The sequence below is a fragment of the Microcaecilia unicolor genome, chromosome 5 (genome assembly GCF_901765095.1).
Source record: "Microcaecilia unicolor chromosome 5, aMicUni1.1, whole genome shotgun sequence".
Taxonomy (NCBI): domain Eukaryota; kingdom Metazoa; phylum Chordata; class Amphibia; order Gymnophiona; family Siphonopidae; genus Microcaecilia; species Microcaecilia unicolor.
In genome coordinates, this window is record NC_044035.1 from 181,948,800 (window position 1) to 181,970,892 (window position 22,093).

Consider the following 22,093-nt stretch of genomic DNA (forward strand, 5'->3'; position numbering starts at 1 on the left):
GTATCAAAGGAGGGCCCTTTCAAATTTAGGAGAATAAATCCTTTGCATTGTTTCAAAACAGAGCCTCCTTCTGATTTCATGGGGTGTAATACAGTATTTACAGGCAACATATCAAGGTGTGATGAGAAGCTCTTTTCAATCAACTGATGGCTACCAATAGAGTTGGGACTATTTTGTTTCTAATTGTTCATCTTGGTCCCTGATGATTTCCCATCTTGTGGTTGGAAGCAATAACTTTCATGAGAAAACATTGCCTGTACTAGCCATTGCCTCAAGCTGACACATCTCTCTCTTTACCTCCAGTTGCTTTCCCTCACACCACCAAATGCTGCTTTTATGATCTCCCCATCCTCTTGCAGACACTGCTATATCATTCTTCTGCTCCTTTGGGGCCCCCAGCTGCCAGTTCTTCCCACTGCAACTACAGCTGCTATACCGCTTATGTCGGCCCTTACAGAAAACTACTTAGGCACCCTGCTAGCACTTTTACAGGTTAGTGACAGTAATGTGCGTAAGTGCTAGTGGTCTGTAATTTTGCACATGTAAGGGGAATGGAAATGCAGGTTCCCCATTATAGAATTACCCTTCACATGCATATAAGGTACCGCTTCCAAATGACCTCCAAGTAAAAGTATGGGCAATGACAAGAAAGTGCATCTTGTCTTGGGTAGCACGGGTGGAGCTACAATTTACATAAGTACATAAGTAATGCCATACTGGGAAAAGACCAAAGGTCCATCGAGCCCAGCATCCTGTCCCCGACAGCGGCTAATCCAGGTCAAGGGCACCTGGCAAGCTACCCAAACATACAAACATTTTATACATGTTATTCCCAAAATTGTGGATTTTTCCCACGTCCATTTAGTAGCAGTCTATGGACTTGTCCTTTAGGAAACCGTCCAGCCCCTTTTAAACTCTGCCAAGCTTACCGCCTTTACTAGGTTCTCCGGCAACGAATTCCAGAGTTTAATTACACGTTGGGTGAAGAAACATTTTCTCCTATTTGTTTTAAATTTACTACACTGTAGTTTCATCGCATGCCCCCTAGTCCTAGTATTTTTGGAAAGTGTGAACAGACGCTTCACATCCACCTGTTCCACTCCACTCATTATTTTATATACCTCTATCATGTCTCCCCTCAGCCGTCTCTTCTTCAAGCTGAAAAGCCCTAGCCTCCTTAGTCTTTCTTCATAGGGAAGTCGTCCCATCCCTGCTATCATTTTCGTCGCCCTTCGCTGCACCTTTTCCAATTCTACTATATCTTTCTGAGATGCGGCAACCAGAATTGAACACAATACTCAAGGTGCGGTCGCACCATGGAGTGATACAACGGCATTATAACATCCTCACACCTAATAATACCCAACATTCTATTCGCTTTCCTAGCCACAGCAGCAGCACACAATGTCGGCAGATATAGACCAGCACGATCCATCCAGTTTGCCCAACAGAGAGGGCAGAGTTGAATCTGGCACTCTGCAAGGTTCCACTTCTTCATGGATTTAACACTGGTATACTTAATCTCTGCCTCTTCCTGCCAATTTGGGCACAGACTGTAGAAGTCTCTTTAGCACCGGTCCTACTTTCCAACTACTGGAGATAAAATATGCTCATTTATATGTACTTTATTACCTGCGAACACTTATATCTGCAGACAAGCAGATGTAAATGACTGTGGCTTCATTTTAACTGCAATTCCTGCAGCTCTTTAAAGGTAATTTTATAAAAACACATAGGTAATCATCGCCCAGATGCTCAAAACGTAACAAGCCAGCAACGTGGTTTTTGCACTGGTTCTAGCCAGTTAGCAAGCACAGATTACAGCCAGACATTTACAAAAGGCTTCTGCAAGCTTTATTTCTGTCACGATAGCAGCTAACAAAAATCATATGCAAAAGTTTTATAGTAAGCTAATTATTATACAAATGTGCATGCAAAGCAATGCACAGCCCTTTTCCAAATGATGCACACAAGCAGCCCCTATCTTTACTGTGGAAAATTTACAGGAGGTGTGGAGCTGTTGATCCTGAAAGTTCTCCATAGCAAGTACTCCACAGCCGCCTCCTCTGCCACTCCTGCAAGAGGAGAAGGACCAGCAGGGTGAAACAAGACACACAGGATAAGTCCTGCTGGCACCCTTCACCAGTCAAGAAAAAACCCCCACCCCTTCAAACAACAAACCAGTCTTCAGGTTCTATGGTGGGCTGGGCAGGGGAAGAGTGCAAGAACTTTAACACTAAAAGCTGCTCCAGTATTCGTAATCTGCAACCCTCCCCCCCCAAACGTCTGCAGGTAGGAGAGTGGAAGGCACCCAATAGTGCAGGCTCCTGGTATCAGCAACGTGACAATGGCAGCTTATGGTCCCAACAGCTATAATGAACAAAGCAGAGCACATACACGAAGCACTTCATCCTGCTGGAAGTCTTCTGTCCTACCAGGCCACTTCCCCACTGCTAGCGACAATTCCTTTACTTTCAGCCTCCACTCACATGCCGAATGGGTGCATGCTCCAGTGTCTGCAGCTCATTTGTCCATCCAGGGGCTCATTCATGTTAATAGCCAATTAGAATAGGACGGGTGGTTCCAAGTCGCCTGCTGAGGGAGGTGGAAGAAAGCAATTTGCCAACACAACCCTACCCTCACATAAAGAACTATTAAAGGAAAAAAAAAGCTATGCCAACTTTCATACACGCAGCTTGTCTGCATATATGAAAGCCATCTGTAGCATGAGCAGAGCAGCCAAGCTTAGTGATTGGCTGTTCTGTGCATGCTCAGCTTGCCGACTGGTTTCATCCTTATCACATGCAAATGAGTTGATCACAAAAGCAGTGACCATCTCATTTCCATGCAATTCGCTTTGTGAATCCCTTTGTATTTCCAAATTGGTACTTTTTATCGAGGTGGAAATACAGAGTGATTCTTTACTGGGACCTTTGTGCATCTGGCTGATGCATGTGTCATAAAACTGCCTCTCAACCTAGATGACCAGCTATAAAAATATTCTTCATGAGTTCTAGTGTCCGTCCCGGGTGCAGGCAGCAAGGGGGTGCGCCGAGGAGGCGCGTGGCTGTCGACTCTGCCGTTTCCCTGCCTCTTCTGATGTTTACTTCCTGTCCCAGGGAAGGGAACTGGCAGAGCCGACAGCCATGGACCTTCTTGGTGCACCCCCTTGCTCGGAGGGGTGTGTGCTCTACCTAGGGAGGCAGGTTCTCCACCCCAGGTGGCAACTAAGGTAGGTACTCCCAGTGGCGTAGCCAAGGGAGGCTGGGGTGGGCCCAGGCCCACCCACTGTAGATTCAGGCCTACCAAGTAGCAGCCACCTATAATGTGGCTGGCAGGGACCCCAAGCCCACCAGCCAAAAACTCCCAACAACTGTTTACTGCCGGTGAAAATCTGCTATTTAAAAGGTATACGGGGGAGAGGGGATGTTTGAAAGGCCATATGGCATACAGGCGAGAGAGGGAGAAACCAAATCACTTGTAGGACAAGGTGGAGTTCTGCCCACCCACCTTGGGTCCAGGCCCACCCAAACTTGGGTGTCTGGCTACGCCCCTGGGTACTCCATTGTTCATGAGGACAATTTCCAAAACCTATTTACTTGGAAAAATATTGGATTTGCCCTAATTATCCATCCTGATACATGTGACATGTGTACTTTTATCCAGGCTAAGGGGAGGTGTTCTCCAGGGGTGACTTTTGAGTGAGATTAGGAAATTGTTCAAATATGTTGCATTTTCAGATTATGCATGCTACTTTCAAGCCTAATTTAGCTCACACAAAAAAGAAGTGTGAAGTTCAGTTATAAACTCTGTATTTGTGCTCATTTTTCTACACTGTTCTATACAATACATATGGCCAAATGTCAATGAGGATATCCTGTTTCCTGATGGGTTCACCTTAACTGTTGCCTGGTGTTATAAAGATGGAATATATTGAAATTAAATGGAAGTAGAATTAAACTCTCCTTTCAGTGCGGCACATGGAATCACATCTTCACTTCATCTGTTTTATAGAAGTTTACATTTTAGATATACAAATGAATTATTCTGTTTCGAGCACATTTCAGGGACAATTGGTTTTGCAAGTCAAAATAAAAATAAATATTTTGTTTCATGCAGATCTTTTATTTAAACATAACTAAACGAGCTATAAGCCCCTAATGTAGTCCATTGGTTTTCTTATATTTTGATCTTGTGATAACATACTGTGCCAAAACTGAACCCTTATCTCTATCTGGTCGATAATAAAAGGAGCTCATTGTGAACACTATCCATCCTAAAAGGTTGTTTTGTGATTATACATGAGGAATTGTGATATCGATTAAATATATGTTTTTGTTCTTAGTCATGCATCCAAAGGTTATATAATCCTTTCAAGAAAGCCAGTTGTTTAACTTATTAGTGGAACATAACCGAGGCATGGTATGGTCGCAATATGGTAATACTAGAGCCCAGCTAAGGGACAGGTTATTTTGAGTTAGTCTTCACTGAACTAAACTTGCTTTCCTTCTGCCATCACCATCCAGCTGGATTGGCAGTGTCTTAAAAGGTGGAGGATAAAGGATATTTTTTTACATTTATAGCCCATATTATCCCAAGCAAACTTGGGTTCAATTTGACTTACTTTTGAAAATATAGTGAGACAGAATAATAGAATTCAGTTATATCATGGGATGGCATAAATGTGGCTAAAATGATGGTGAAAGATGTAGTAGGAGATGGGGTATAGAGTAACAGAAGAATGGTCTGCAGGCAAGAGAAGGAAGGAGAGACAGGGCTGGAGCTAGGGCTGGTGAGGGTTGAGAGTCAATGAAGGGTAGGTGAAGGCTGAGAGGGTGAGTACAGAGGATTGAAATGGGGGACTAGAGAGCGGGTGAAAGATGGGGAGGGATAGGAGACTGGGAAAGGAGAAATGGAGGCGCTAATGGGAATGCTGGAGAAAGGAATGGGAAAAGCCAGTAGATAAATGAGACATGAAAAGGAGGAGACTAATGACTAGAGATGAGAGAAAGGGAGAATGAGGGTAAAATTTAAACAGACAAATATAAAATACAGAGAGAGAGACAGGAAGGGAGAGAAAATTGGCAGATGGACTGGAGATCTTCTAATGAAAGTTAAGAAAAGGCAGTTCAAAGCAGAAAGTATATGTTTTGTTCCTAGTCATGCATCCAAAGGTTATATAATCCTCAATCCATTGCCTGCCGCATTGAGCCTGCCATGAGTGGGAAAGCGCAGGGTACAAATGTAACAAAAAAAAAATTAAAATAAAATAAAAATTGGAAACCAGGACAACATAATTGGAAAAAAAAACAAAACAACCAGACGACGGTAGGAAGAATTTTAATTTTATTCTTAATTCAGTGAGCGGAAAATGTCAAATTTATTGTAAATTCACACTGCTTTCTTTATATTTTGCAGAGTGCCGTTTCTATTTCTATTTTTCTAGTGTTGCATTGCTTGCACAATGTGGCTTCTTAGGCTTAATGTTTGTCTATCTATTATTTTAACTTTGTGCTCACTTATTCTGTACCTAGCAAGGGTCTATTTGCGTTCAGTGGCTAAGGCCAAGGCCAGGTACTCTGTTTGCATGGAGTTTCTGTTTAAGCATTTGTAATTTTTCAGTTTGTTCAGTTTCCCAATACATATTGATGTTCTAGGTATGACTGCAATATTTACTGTGTTGCATTTTCCTAAGTAGGGTCCTTGTTGTGTTACTTCTGTAAGTTACTGATGTTTTGGTAAAGTAGATTAGCCCTATAGGTCCTGAATGGTTTTTGTAGGCTTTGTGTTACAGATTTCACAACATGCTTGGGACTGGAGAGGGTCTATGTTTTACCGAGATTACTTAGCCAAAATAAATAAATAAATAAAACCCAGTGAATTGGACGATGGATGGCAGACGATTCTTTATTGAAACAAGCAAATGACTCAACACGGACTATGTTTCTGCCAAAGGCCTGCATCAGGAGTCAATTGATATCTGATCAAATGCAGGTGCAAAGTATTACTCACACACTAACAATACATTCTGTCTGCAGCGCCGTGCAGTGTTCTAAATGTAAACTTGCTCAATAGAAAAGTATCTAGCATGAACATTGCCAAATGATTTCTCCATCAAACTTTGCAGTTTTTTTGTTTGAGTTTCAGTGTTGTACGGAGTGTGACTCCTTGTCTTGCTGTTGCTTTACTAAGATTACACCAAAACCAACTTTTTGTATGGTGTATTCCTGGGGAAATGCCCTTTTCTGCTTTGCATCCATTCTTAGAAGAGGAGCTATGGGGGTTTCTGTGGATGCAAAAAATATATTTAAATTAACAGCTTGATAGTCCAGTGTGCAGATGTCCATTTATCTCCTCCTCCCACATATGTCTTGAGTTGGCGCTTGCTGCCACTCATGACAAATTGCCTTTTGGACGTATGTGCCACTGCTGCAGTGCTGCCCCTGAAATTGTGCCACTTCTGGAGGGCAATTCTATAAAGTGGAGCCTACAGAGCACCTACTTAGAGCCTATTTTATGAAGAAATGTAGGTGACCACCTTCATTTAGAGGGTCCTAGGCAGTGGCATAGCCACAGAGGGCCTTGGGGGCCTGGGCCTCCCAAGTTGGATTTGGGCCCTCAAAGCCTGTTGGTTTGGCTGACAGGGGTCCCCAAGCCCCGCCAGAGATGTCTGCCCTGCTTCCCCCCCCCTGTGCACATGCTGGCTTTTAATGACATTGGGCATGTGCAAGCTTCACGCATACACAGTTTCATTAAAACCCAGCATGTGCACTGGAGCAGGAAATCAGGGCAGTGTGACATCAAAAATCACCACGGGAACTCTTCTGCTGGCGGGGCGTGGGGTTGTGGTGGGGGCGGAAAGTAACAGAGAGGTGGGGCAAAGTGCCCCCCCTATTTTGGGTTCAGGCCCTCCTACAATTGAGGTCTGGCTATGCCTCTGGTCCTAGCATATATGGGTACACGTATCAGTTTAGATATGAGCACTTACACCAGCCACAGAGCTGATGTAAATGCTCACGCTTAGAGATTCAGGCAATACACACATAGCTTATAAAATTGACAGAGGCAGGTGGCACCTCATAGACAAACAATTTATTGAGGCATGTGCTTTTAAGGACCAGAGTTCACTTAGTGAAATGTTCAGAGACTGGTCTTTTAAAGCTCATGCCTCAATAAATTGGTTAGTCTATAAAGGTGCCACCCTGCCTCTGGCAATTTTATTACACCAGATTAACATGGCTACCTCTTTTAAAGTGCATATCTTAGCTGAATATTAGCGGCTAGCCCAGTCACTGGCTTTGTCGCGCAACATAGCTAGATAGCGCCAATATTAATTGGCTGACTGGCTAAGTTATAGCGGCCAAAGATAGGCCTGCTATTTATGCGGGTCTATCTTTGGCCACTATAACTTAGCCAATCAGCCAATGAATATAGCTTAACCAGCTATGCATAGCAGCCAAAAACCCCCTGGAAATTCAATGCTGGCCGGATATGGCCCGGCATTGAATTTTCAGATTCACCACCAACCGCGGGAGGCAGCCCGGCTAACTCCCACAGTCTGAATATCAGTTCCTGTGTGTGTAAATGTGTGCCCCACCCATGCTTCTCCAGACTCTGCCCACCTGCAAATACATGCCATTGAAGATGTGTGAATATTTACAGAATAGAGTGTAGCTGGAATATTGCAATTTACCCAGGTTTGTGATCACATGTGTGTAAATGTCTAAAGTGTCAGCAATTACACTTTAGGTGGCTTCTTAAAGAAGAAATTAAGATTGCCCCTTAGAATGCTATCTCTTCCAAGCTAGGGGACCTGGAGAGGGACCCCTTCAGAGCTCCAGTAATCAAGCCCTACAAAAGCAAGCATTCCAGACTTATATAGAAAATCTATCTCAATAATAGAAATAGAAACTGAAATGAAAGATATCAAAGATACACGTTTCCCAAAGCTGACATTAATAAAATCAGAAAAAATAATACTGTTTTCTACCTTTGTGTCTGAGTATTGCTTTGGTCCCAGTGTCTCTTTTCTGCTTTTCTTTATCTCTTTCCAGGTTCTTCTGCCGTTTTGACATCTCCTATTCTCCAGCCTGTCCAGTATCTCTCCTCTACGTGCCTGTCCTCCCCCTATAGTCAGCATCTGCTCTCTGTGTCTCTATCCTCCCTCCACATTCAGCATCCCCCCACTGTGTTCCTACCCCTTCCCTTGTGTCCAGCATTGCATATCTGTGTCCCTCTCCCTCCCCATGTCCAGCTTCTCAAATCTCTGTTCCCTTCCTCCTGCTCTCCCCACCCAACCCCTGAGTCTAGCATCTCTCTCTCCTCCTTCTGCTGGTCCAGCATTTCTCCCACTTTCTCTCCTGGTCCTGTCTCTATCTTTCCTCTGCTCCTTACCCTCATCTAGCATTTGTTCCCCTTCTTCCCCCTTCCCTTTGCTGTTGGTCTCTTTTTCTCTCTCGATTCCCCTCCCACTCCTTATCTCCAGATCTCTCTCGCTCTTTTTCTTCCCCCTTTGCTCCTCCAGGTTCAGAATCTTCCCCCCCCCCCCCCAACGTGGGCCTGTCATCCCTCCATCACCCCCTCGTGCATGTCCGGCACATTAACCATCCTCCTAGGAGTCCTCAAAATGCATGATGAGTCACCAGCAGATGCAGCACTGTAAACAGGTTGTCTATGGTAGTCCCACCAGGGTCTTTCCTCTGCCTGCCCACAAGAAGTTGCAACAGAAAGACAGGATGCAGCAGAGAAAAGGTCCCAGTGAGGCCAGCTGGAGGCAGCCTGTTTACACCACTGCCTCTGCTGATGGAGGAGTGGCCTATTGGTTAGAGCAACGGTCTTGACATTCAGAGGTGCCCAGTTCAAATCTCACTGCTACTCCTTATGATCTTGGGCAAGTCATTTAACCCTCCACTGCGTCAGGTACAAGCTTAGATTGTGAGCCCTTCAGGGACAGAGAAATACCCAGTGTACCTGAATGTATCTCACCTTGAGCTACTACTGAAAAAGGTGTGAGCAAAATCTAAATAAAACAAAATAAATTTTGAGGACTGGGGGGGGGGGGAGCAGGAGCTAGAGAGATGCTGGACCCTTGTTGGGCCAGAGGAAGGGAAGAATGCTGGACTTGTGGAGAGGGAGCAACTGCAGTTGGCCTCTACCATTAAGCAACTCTGGGCACTTTGCCAGGCTCACTTGGGGGCAGGGCCGTGCCTAGGGTCTCTGGCGCCCCCCTGCAGACTATCAGTTGGGGTCCCCCCCCCGTGAAAATGACCGCTCACCACTTGCCACACTGACAGGAATTGTCAGCAATATTCTTAGAACAAATTGCTATACATTGCAAAATAAGATGCAGATGTAAATTCTCAAAGTGGACATATTCCAAACACTAAAATGAAAATAAAATGATTTTTTCTACCTTTGTTGTCTGGTGACTTTCTTTTTCTGATCATGCTGGCCCAGTATCTGATTGCTGATATCTGTCCTCTTAACTCCGTTTCCAGGGCTTCCTTTCCATTTATTTCTTTCCTTTCCTCCTTCTTCATTTCTGGTCCTCAGCTTCTGCCTATTTTCTTCATCCATGTGCAGTTTTTCTCCTCTTCCTTTTCCCTCATTTCATTCCTTCATCTCTCTTCCCTCCCCTCTATGTCCAGCAATTTCTCCTCTCCTCACTGAGCCCTTCCCTCCCATCCATGCTCCTCTGTCCCCTGCCCCCTCCATTCATCCCTATCCAGCAATTCCCCTCTCTCCCTGAGCCCTGCCCTCCCATCCATGCTCCTCTGTCCCCTGCCACCTCCATCCATCCATATTAAGCAATTTTTCCTCTCTCCCTGGGCCCTGCAATCCCATCCATGTCCATCCATGCTCCTCTGTCCCCTGCCCCCTCCATTCATTCCTATCCAGCAATTCCCTTCTCTCCCTAAGCCCTGCCCCCCATCCATGCTCCTCCCCTCCATTCATCCCTATCCAGCAATTCCCCTCACTCCCTGAGCCCTGCCCTCCCATCCATGCTCCTCTGTCCCCTGCCCCCTCCATCATCCCTATCCAGCAATTCCTCTCTCTCCCTTCCATGAACCCTGCCCTCATATCCGTGCTTCCTCTCTCCCTGCCCTCCACCTCCCTGTCCCAACTGCCCAGTCCCTCTTCTCCCCCCCACATCCCTTTCCTTTTTTTTTTCTTTTAAATTTACCTCCGTTCGGCAGCACAGGCGCAGCATCAGTGAAGGAGCGGCGCTCCCGACGTGCCCGCTCCCATGTCCCAACTGCCCGCCCTCTTCTCCCCCCTCCCAAACATCCCTTTCCTTTTTTTTTTCTTTTATTTACCTCTGTCCAGCAGCACAGGCGCAGCGTCAGTGAAGGAGGCGGCGCTCCCAATGTGTCTAGCCTTCCCTTCGCTCAGTGTCCCGCCTTCTTCTGACGTCATTTCCTTGACATCAGAAGAAGGCGGGACACTGAGCGAAGGGAAGGCTAGACACGTCGGGAGCGCCGCCTCCTTCATTGACACTGCGCTGCCGGACGGAGGTAAATTTAAAAAGGAGGAAAAAAAGGAAAGGGATCTTCCGAGGGAGAGAACGAGGGCGGGCAGTTGGGCAATGGGAGCGGGAGGGCAAGGTAAGCATGGTGCGGCGGCGCCCCCCAGAGGATGGCACCCCCCTGCCGCTGCTACCCCGCTTACCGTGTTGGCACGGCCCTGCTTGGGGGTAGTTATACCCCTGTTCCTATGTCACCCGCCTGATTGGTTACACTGGTCCTTGTCACATATGTTTTATAAAGCAAGGAACCAGACTGATCATTTTTCAAGGTTCCATTAATGCCAACTGTATGTTCCATATATTCAGCCATTAATACTGAGAGCCCTCCCTGCTAAGGATGCCTGTAGCCTGAGTGTTTGACTTTTACAGTAAAAGTTACCAATGGATTGTCCTGGGTAGAGTCTTCGCTCAGGGTATCCTGGGACAGGAGTCTCCTGCAGCACTTTGGCGCTGTCAGTAGCATATTTCACCAGGAGCTGGCGCTCAGCCAATGTCAGAAATGCCTCTGGTTTGTCTGTGAACAGAAAATGTTATTGTACATGAATGCAGGGTCCTATAACTACTACTACTATGATAATTAAACAATACAGCACTACGAGGTGCACACAGCACTTACAGGCACACAGAAGACACAGTCCCTTCATAGCAGAACTTATAATGTAGTTGACAGACAGATACTGTGGATAGATGAATGCAGACCCTTTTGCAAAGAATGTTTAAGAATGCTGGGAAATACACATATAGATTGCCAGCATTTACAACAAGGCAGCCATTTAGAAAGGAATACATAGCTGCCAGATTTGACAAAACTGGACATCCAGGAAAACCAATGGAGGTGCCCAGTGAAGTAACTAACAAACCGCTACTTGGAAACTTGGGTCTAGTAAATGCCAGATCAGTCAATAAAAACATTTCCTATGATCCATGATGTCATCTTCACTGTCTGAGTCTGAGTCAGTATCATCTCTAGATAGAAATATTTGGGGTGGCCACAGGGAGGTAAGCTAGGGATGGGGGGAGACAAGCCAAAGTGACATTTCCATACATCATATAATTCCCTCTCTCTCTCAACCTTTAAATAACCTATAAAAGACACTAAGTCCAAGGGTCTTCTATACATAAAGAATCCCCCTAACTAGTAGTCACCCAAGAAACTATCGTTCTAACTGATTCATTAGGTCTTCTATATTTAACACAATAAAAAACCTGACCATTTACATAACATAGTAACATAGTAAATGACGGCAGATAAAGACCTGCATGGTCCATCCAGTCTGCCCAACAAGGTAAACTCATTTTACATGGTATGCGATATTTTATATGTATACCCGAGTTTGATTTGTCCTTGCCATTCTCAGGGCACAGACTGTAGAAGTCTGCCCAGCACTCTTCTTGTACTAAAAGTTCTGAAGCTAATTTCGAAGCCCCTTAAATTTACACTCAAGCCCATCCTTATCTATTCAGTCACGATCAGGGCACAGACCATAGAAGCCTGCCCAGCTCCCTTTTTGTTTCCAGTTACAGGCTTCGCCACCCAACCTCGGCTAAGATTACACGGAACCATTCCATCTAAACAGGATTCCTCTGTGTTTATCCCACGCATGCTTGTGGAATGAGCTGCCACTGAGCTTGCGTATATTGCAGAATGTCAATCAGTTCAAGAAAGAATTAAAAACATTTTTATTTTGACAGGCTTTCGATATTAATCTGGTTGTTTTGATTTTGCTGTCTATTTATAGATACTTTGTTAGCGCAATGAATGCATGATTTATTTATATTATGTTTAGCTGGTTTGTCTTGTATGCTATGATGTTATATTATAATTTCTCTATTGTACACCGCCAAATACTCTTGGATTGTGCAGTTTAAAATACTTTAAATAAATAAATAGTGTTAGGGGTGCCTGACATGTTTCAACAGCTGTCTTGTTTTGTGCCTTCCATGGAGGCAAGAACTTGAAAGATACACAGGCTTCCTCAGAGTCTGTCTCACAGCCAGCCTCTTTGCCTCAACAGCCAAAAGAAATTGGAGGATTGTTTAATGCTGTATTGTTGATACATTGATTTCCTGTATGCATCATCTACTGCAGATCATCATTTATATTTCTCTCTGGCAAATCTCTGTGCTGATATTTGCTTCTTTTAAGTATCTTTACAAATGTCCTTTTAACACAGTTCTTCAGCTCCTCTGTCATGTTTCCCTTCCTTGAGTTCTCCATAATGGAGAATCCTTGAGAGCTCATGTTCAGATATAGGAATATCATCACCTGTCCAGTTACTAGAAGAGCCTCAGTACTAGGCGTGTCTTAGTTCCTCTGCAATTGCAATGTTATCTTGCCACTTAATTTCCAAAAGTTGCCATATATATCTCAGTTGCAAGCTTGTAAGCTGTTTTCATGTGTTGCCGATTCTGTGGGATACAGAAGTGCAGTCAGCACAGCAGACCTTCGGCTTAATTTCTACAATGATGTCATGCTGATATTAAATCTGTTATGCTAACCTTTCAAATGCTGTGGATGCTGACTGAATGCAATATTCAACCTCTTCATCAGGGGTTTTATCAGCGAAACTGTGCTTCTCAAATACATTACATAAGAACATAAGAAAAGCCAGCCTGAGGTCCATCAAACACAGCATAATGTTTCCAACAGACACCAGTCCAGGATGCCAGTATCTGGCAGATCCTAAAAAGTAAATCTATTCCCCATAGTTCCTTTCCAGGTGTGAACAAGGGTATCTCATGTCTACCTAGCTAATCATTGTTTTAATGGCCTTTTTCTGATCAGAAATTTGTCCGATCCTCTCTGAATCCTGCTATGCTGTCGATCTGTGCCCTGAGAAAGGCAGGGACAAATCAAACTCGGGTATACATATAAGTATCACATACCATGTAAAATGAGTTATCTTGTTGGGCAGACTGGATGGACCGTTCAGGTCTTTATCTGTCGTCATGTACTATGTTACTATCAGGCTCATTTCAAAAGAGGTAGACATCCAAAAAGTGACATAAGGCAGCATTTGGACGTTTATCTCACAGAACGTCCAAATCAGTATTATTGAAACCTTTTTTTGGACGTCTTTCTCTGAAGTCCGTCAGAAGGACGTCCAAATCTCAAGGGGGCGTGTTCAAGGCGGGCGTTTGTAAGACATGGATGTCTTTTCAGCAATAATGGAAACAAAACAAAGATGTCCAAGACTAAACTTAGAAGTTTTGAGCTAGACCTATTTGTATAGCGAATGGCTGCAGTGGGAATGAAACCCACTATCCCAGGATCAACGTCTACTGCATTAACCACTAGGCTACTCCTCTACTCCACACAAGAGGTGCCCCCAAATGACCACTGGAGGGAAGGGGATCACCTCCCCTACTCCTCCAGTTTTCACTATCCCCCTCCCACCCCAAAATATGTGATTAAAAATATTACTTGCCAGCCTCAGATGTTATACTCAGGTCCATAGAATAGCATGCAGGTCCATGGAGTAGACTAGTAGTGGTGCAGTGCACGCAGACAGGTGGACCCAGGCTTCTACCTCCCCCTACTTGTTACACTGTGGAGGAATTGATGAGCCCTCCAAAACCCACCAGAAACCCACTGAACCCACATATTGGTGCTCCCTTCACCTGTAAGGGCTATAGTACGGTGTACAGTTGGGGGTAGTGGATTGGATAGTGGGGGCTCAGCAGCTCAAGGTAAGGGAGGGAGCAATGGTGAGATGTGTTCCTGGGAGTATTTTATAAAAGTCCACTGCAGGGCCCCAAGGATGCCCTATTGCTTTTCTGGGACGTCACTTTTCCAATATTCTACCTGATGCCAAGCTTTCTATTTCTTTTTTTATAACATCTGAGCCTTGTGTTATTGTTTTCATTAGATTGGGCTTTGAATTCAGATGTATAGATGGAAAGGAGGTCTCATTACATATATCTAAATATCAGAGTGCTATTTCCATACTTCATAGCAAGAGTGTACATTCCCTAATTACCTGTCCCAATGCAACTGAAGCTTTTACCTCCTCCTCAGTGCATGTAAATGGTTTTCATCCCTGTGTGGATTCTCTGATGCCATGTGAGGCTTTCTTCCCACCAAAGCTTTTACCACACTCAGGACATGTAATGGTTTCACTCCTGTGTGTATTCTCTGGTGCAAAGCTTTTACCAGACTCTATACATGCAATGGTTTCTCTCCGTGTGGACCTTTCTGATGCACTTTGAGATTTACATTACAACCAAAGCTTTTACCCACCTTAGAACCATGTGAATGGTTCACTTATTGTGGATTTTCTTGTGTATTTTGTACGTTTTGGTTTGGATTTGGATGTATTTGTTTGGACAATGGACCAAAAATAAAACATCCAAATCACAAAACATTTTTCCAAACAGCATTTTTCAAAAGGAAAAGAGAGACTTTTTTTTGTAGAAAATTACTTTTCCTGTTCTGATTTGGACATTTTACAAAAAACGTCCAAATTCAGACTTAGATGTCATATCCAAAAATGTCCGCTGTGTACTTCACTTGCCCAAAGTCACAAGGAGCAGCAGTGGGAATTGAACCATGTTGCCTGGATCAAAGCCTGCTACACTAACCATTAAGCCACTCCTTCTCTGTTTTGGACATCTTGCATTTGGACGTTTTTTTTTTCAAAAATGGACAAAAAAAAAGGCCATCCAAATCACAGGACATCCATAGTATTTTAGAACACAAAAGATAGACATCCATCTTTTTTTGAAAATGACCTTTTTTTTCCTGTTCAGAATTTGGACGTCTTTGTAAAACGTCCAAATTCTGATTTAGATGTTTCTTTTGAAAATGCCCCTCTATGTTACCTTGGCCAGCAACAGATTCTACAGCCTACTTACATGTACAAAAAGTTTCTATGATTTATTTTAAATTTGCTGGTCATTAGTTTCATGGAGTGTCCTCTTGTTTTTGTGTTTGATAGATTAAACATGCATTCCCTATTTAACTATTCCCAGTGGCGTTCCTAGGGGGGGGGGGTGCAGTCCGCCCCGGGTGCACGCCGCCGGGGGGGTGCCACGCGCGCCTGTCCTCCGTTGTTCCATGCTTCTTCTCTGCCCTGGAACAGGAAGTAACCTGGGCCGGGGTAGAGAAGAAGCATGAACAATGGAGGACAGGCGCGTGCGGCACCCCCCCCCCCCCGGCAACGCTGCACCCGGCGGGGGGGGGTGGGGGCCTTCTCGGGGGTATCCTTTTGCCAAGGGGGGGGGGTCCGCGCTGCATCGGGGGGGGGGGGGTGCTGCACCCAGGGGGTGGGGCGCATCGGCGATCTGCATCGGGTGCCAGCCCCACTAGGAACGCCACTGACTATTCCACTTATACTTTCATAAATTTCTATCACATCCCCTCTCAGGTGTCTTTTCTCCAAAGACTTTCTTCCCTAAAGACCTGCTATATCCCACTGATCACTTTAGAATATCAAGTTAACACAGACTATAACCACACCCTATAAGATATCTATCCAATGAGAATGTATTCACCATTGTCCTACTTATAAAACATGTAACTGTAGTTCCTCTAAGTTGTAAACCGCACTGAACCCTAAACAGGAGATATTAGGCAGTATATAAGACCTAAACTGAATTGAATTTGAAGAGCCCTAACCTGTTTAGCCTCCTTTCAGAAGGACATACCTTCTATCCCCTTTATCAGTTTTGTTGCTCTTCTTTAGTTGCACTATAACCTTTTTGAGATTGAGCGAATAGAACTGCACATACATCAAGGACCTATATATAAAGTGTAATGATATTCTTAATTTGTGTCTCCATCCCTTTTCAGACAAATTTCTAATATTCTATTTGCACTTTAAGCAGCCATAGCACACAGAGCTGAATATTTCAACGTAATATCCACAATGATTCCAAGATCTATTTCGTGGGTAGCGACTCCTAACTCAGAACTTATTGTTAAGGTTATTCTTCCCCTGTGTGCATCATTTCAGAGTTGAGCACATAAAATTTAATCTGCCACTTAGATTACCAGTCTCCAAGTTTCACAATCCTCAGTTGTTTTAAGAACTTTGAATCATTTTGTGTCATCTGCAAATTTGATCACCTCAATTCAGATTTTGCATCACTATCTACTTTTTGCCTATTAGATGCCTGATAGACAAAATTTGGTTTTTCTAGCATTTATCTGTAACCCAAACTGCTCTTATAAGCAACAAATTCTATGTCCTCCAGAAAAAGAAGGTGCCTGACATGCTCTTTATGTACTTTGGAACAGACATATAATATAAACAAGTTAAGTAACATTCTATCACTTCTTGTATGAATGTAAACTCTTAAACTTAAGGTTTATGATACTGCAGTAAGAACAGTAAAGAATGTGGGACCAAGGATGTGACCTGCTCTCACGCTACAGCGTATGTCAATGATTCAGTAACATTCCTGTCACAGAAACTCTACCAGTCATCCCATCATGAGATTCTTGTGATACTTTGTAAATTTCTCTGGCCAGCTTTAATATTTAAACAGTCTTCATAAGTTTCTCTATTCACTGCATCAAAGACATTAACAAATCAAGAAACAGTACAAATAGGCTGTTTCTTCACTAGCCCTCTTTCTTCCAGTGAAGACCATACCTGCAGCAGTGTGATTCTACATACTTCATTAGTTCCTTGACCCAATCAGTTTGCCAAAGTACTATGTGGTATAACAATTCACTTGCCATCAACCCTGACTTTGACATCAACAATGCCATAGAGCTGTCCCTTCTTAATTCAATTCATGAAGCACATGTGGATTCTGTTGGCTGGAAAGGCACTATATAAACCCTGTTTCCAGCTGTCTTGCCAACAGCTACCAATCATGATCAGGCAAGCCACGACTATCACTGAACAGCCTTACTTCTGCTTGTGTCTGGTGGATGATACTCCCTTCACTGCTGTGTTAGCAATAAGTAACTCTTTATTGCAACCTAGTGGCCTAGTGGTTAGAACACCGGTCTTGCAATCCAGAGGTGGCCAGTTCAAATCCTGCTGCTGCTCCTTGTGACCTTGGGCAAGTCACTTAACCCTCCATTCCCTCAGGTACAAACTTAGATTGTGAGTGAGCCCTCCTGGGACAGAGAAATATCCAGTGTACCTGAATGTAGCTCACCTTGAGCTACTACTGAAAAAAGTGTGAGCAAAATCTAAATAAATAAACCTGTATTTTATCCATGGTTATCTTAGATTAAGGATAAGTTTAACCATTAGAGAGACTAGGTGGTCTTATACAATGGCAGTTTATGGTGGGGGGAATCAAAGAGCAGCTCAGGTCAAAGCAAAAGTATTGGAGTAGTTCATTGTGAGGTTCAACACATGTGCATTTGCAGTTCAGATAAGTTGGCTTCTGTTGGGGTTCTTTATTGCAGTGTCTATTTTCAAGCTAAAGAAGGTTTTGCAAATAAGCCAAGACTGCTCAATTTTCTCCTATAGTAGTACCTAGTTATAGCTTTCCTACTTCAGGTGAATTCTGGGGACACAGCATGTTTGGGGAGAGCTTATTTATTTATTGACAACTGATTTTTCACCTTAAGGGTTCAGGTATTCACTTTACATAAAAAATTGGATAGAGGGTTGAGACTGGAGTATATTCTATGATGTTTAGAGCTGTTCAGGTGAGCCGCTTTTTAGCGGTGTGACTCACTGAAATATTGCTCGGCTGTATGTACAGCCTAGACTGAATCTTCCTTTAACCCTCAATTACAAATTAAAAAATTAAAAATAAAACAAAGATAAAAGGTATATTTACTTCATGAGATCTTCTCAGGAAGCTCTCCATGAACATTTTGTTGTATCCTTTGACTTTCACCAGTACAGTTAGGGATAGACTTACTATGTTTATTTAATGACATTTGTATTCCATATTAGCGCAAGAAGAACTCAGGTTCAATGTGACTTATATGACAAACATCAGTAGAATGGTACATATTTTGAAAAGTATCAAATTTTATAATACATCATATAATACTAGGTTGACATTTAAAATGAGCTATTTCAAAGACAGCAAAGTTACCTATGTACCTTTATAAAAAGGCTTCTACAATAACCCCCAGTAGTGCACAAATGCTTTCTCACAAACTTATACCTGCTGCATAGGAGGTGTAAAATGTGCATGTACTCTCATTTTTTATAAAAGAAAGAGAAATCAAAGGACATTCCAGCGAGGCTTAACTGGTGGTTTTCTCTGTTTTTCTGGCACAGTACTCTTAGGCCTTGTTGATACTGGAAATGTGCCCTTTTCTGTATTCTTTATTGACATTGCATTGTTATTTGTATTAATTTGTAATTTCTGTTTTGTTGCGTGTGCATTAATTAAATATTTAATTACTGATAATTTGTTTAAATTGTATTTAATTTTTAATTGTATTTTATTTTAGTGTTCAATTCAATTCCATTTATTTTTTTTAAATATTTTATTTATAAATTTTCGTCCAAATTTAACAACTCACATGAGAAGATTACAATATGAGAAAATTTACAATATCTATAATATGTCTATTACAATTGAAATGTTTATACTCTACTCTCGACCAGAAATATAAAGTAATTGGATCCAAGAAAGGAAAAGAAAAAAAAACCCCAAAAGACAAATTGTTACAGTAGGATTGTTGTTACCAAGTAAACCTTCCCTAAGCGTATCATACAGTGTGGTCTGGTAATCCTACTACTACATTCATATCCTCTTTTGAAACTAAAAACTCCTCTAACTGTTTAGGATCAAAAAACTGGAACGATTTGCTTTGATATAATACTCTACATATACAAGGAAATTTTAACATATAATTTGCTCCAAGTGCCAGAGTCCTCTGACTTAGTGCTAAAAAAGCACTATGTCTTTTTTGGGCCTCTCTAGCCATATCAGGAAACATTCTTATTTTAGATCCAATAAAAGTAGATTCTAAATGTCTAAATGAAAGTCTTAAGACTGCGTCACGATCCATTTCTAAAGCAAAAACAACCAAAGCAGTCAACCTCTGGGAAATTACTTCCAAAGATGATTCAAGAAATGCTGTCAAGTTCATCGCTTCTCCTCTGTGCAGTTGGAGAGTCTCTGAATTTGATTTATTTTGTAGATATTGTACCCGAACAATAGGAGGTAAGGAATCACTTGCCATTCCTAATATCTCAGTCAGATATTTTTTCACCATATCAATCGTGGAGATTAAGGGAGATCTTGGAAAGTTCGTGAATCTCAAATTAAGTTTTCTTGATTTATTTTCAAGGTATTCTAAACGTCATAACATATAATTTTTATCCCTAATTGAGGTTTGACTAATATCTTCCAAAGATTGCATTTTCTCTCCCAATTGTTCTATTTTAGAAGTATGCTGATTAGTTGTCTGTGCTTGCTGGAGGGCAACTTGAGATAACAACTTAATTTCAGCTGAATTCTGTATTGTTTGTTGCTGTAAAGAGGAATGCAAAGCAGCAGTTTGATCCCAAAGTGACTCTAATGTCATCACGGCAGGTTTTTTAACACATTCCCCTTGAAAAACAGAGGGGAGGGGGCATTAGCAATTTGCCTCAGTGTACTCACAGTCTGCTCTTCCACCGGTTCAGCCCTTGATGTTAACACAGCTGAAGATAGGCTCCATCCTGCTCTCTCGGCTCCTCTGCGGGAAGCCGTGACGCAGGACTTTCTCCAGCTTCCAACCCTCTTGTTTGCGGGGGAACCGTGCGCATGACGGGGCTGAAAGAAACCCCGTCTACACTGTCGGCCAGCTCATTAGTTCCGGCTCCGATAGCAGGGAAAGATGTTTGACTCGGGCCAGAAACCACACCAAATTGCTCCAGTGTCGGCTGCTGTAGAAGGTGGGTTCCACTCGGAGTTGAGGGATTAACCTGAGTTTTCCCTCTCCTTTTCCCCATAATGATAGGGAATCAAAGCCCTCCCGCAGTGTTCTGAAAGAGCAAATTGAGCGCGTCTGGTGCAACAGCTCTCTCGGTGGCCATCTTGGATGCCACTTTTTTTTTTTTTGTATGCATACTGCTTTAATGTTGGTTGTCAGAGAGAGATACATTAAGTTTATTAAACACTGATATTCTACTCTTGGATGACTAGTCTCACATTTTTTACCTGAGTTGGGGAAGTCTGCTTTGTTGTTGTAGGAGAAGGCCACCATGGACCCATCACTAGAAGGCTTGGCCAGTCCCAGAACCTCTGTGGCTTTCAGCAGAGTGTAAGGGGTTGCAGAAAGGAGGATTAATGTGCCATCATCATCCTCACCTGGGTGGACCAGAAGGTGGGCACCTGTGGGAAGAGCATCTGGTTATTTATTTATTTGTTACATTTGTATCCCACATTTTCCCACCTATTTGCAGGCTCAATGTGGCTTACATGTTACTCGGTATGAACAAATACAGAGTGATGTTGTAGATATCCTGAAAACCTGACTGGCTGGATATGTTCCTACTGGTGACTCCCAAGGACCAGTTGAGCATCCCTGACCTAGAGCTAAAGCCTCCCTTTCTCATCCCACACACAAACATGTATTATATATAGACTGATATTCAAAGGCATTTATCCAGATAACATTTATCCAGATAACAGCAGCCATTATCTGGATAAATGCCCTAAGTGTCTATCCACGGATAGTGCCACTGAAAATCTTTACAGACCACTCAGCATTATCAGATAGTACTGGAGGAGAACAAGGGCAGAGCTTGGGCATTTTGACCAACTATATGGAAAGCAGAAGTATTCAGTACTTTATCCAGTTAAATTTAGAACAGGAAAAAGGCTGGGATATCTATCTCTATAGCAAACTGAATAGCAGCGGCATTGACTGTATATTGAATGCTGCTCACTATTGGAATAGTGGCACTAATTATATGCAATTAATTTAAATATGCAGATGGCATTTAAAAAATACATCGATTGTGGTGTTCAAAAATTGACCCAATGTATATCTATAACTATATCTATCTATATAATATATTATATTACATTATATTATAGCAACACTGTACCAAGGGCTTTGCAAAACGTGTGGCCACACAGGGCACAAATATGGAGGGGCACAGAAATTGCTCCCCACCCACCTTCTCCTCTCAATGGCGCGGCATAGTGGGTTGGGTAGGAGGGTGCCAGTGGGCGAATCACAGAACACATTTGTAGCTTAGTATAGTCCTGTACTAAGGTTGGAAAGGATAGATTCAGGAGCAAAAGCAGCATTTCTTCACAGAAAAGTGGATCAGCCTCAAGAAGAGGGGCTGGGTGTAAAAAGTGGTCTGGGAACTCAGAAAGGCACGCGACAATCAGAGGTAGAAATAGAAGGATTATTCTAGAGAGAAGAACCATTTGGTGTACTGTAGCAAGCATGGAAAAGGGCAGAATAAGTGGGCTTGTAGGTCTTTTATCAGTTATAGCCTCTGTTTCTGTATATCTACATATACACACTACATATATACACTTATATTTCTGCAGATGAATACCTACTCCAATAAAACAAACACCTATGTATCTATTTATGCACACACACACACACATACACATGTAGTATAAACACATGGATACATGTACCTACACTGATGCCAGAAAGATGGGTACTTCTCCCCTCCCCAAGCT

General features: G+C 42.9%; 1 long non-coding RNA gene across 1 annotated transcript; it reads right to left on the reverse strand.

Annotated features, from left to right (window-relative positions):
• Window positions 1–6,241: 6,241 nt before the first annotated feature.
• Window positions 6,242–20,771, reverse strand: LOC115471218. Its single transcript, XR_003942299.1, has 3 exons — window positions 20,603–20,771; window positions 10,905–11,039; window positions 6,242–6,286 (listed from the first exon to the last, which is right to left on the reverse strand). It is a non-coding gene; the product is annotated as an uncharacterized LOC115471218 (long non-coding RNA).
• Between the last annotated feature and the right edge of the window lie 1,322 nt (window positions 20,772–22,093).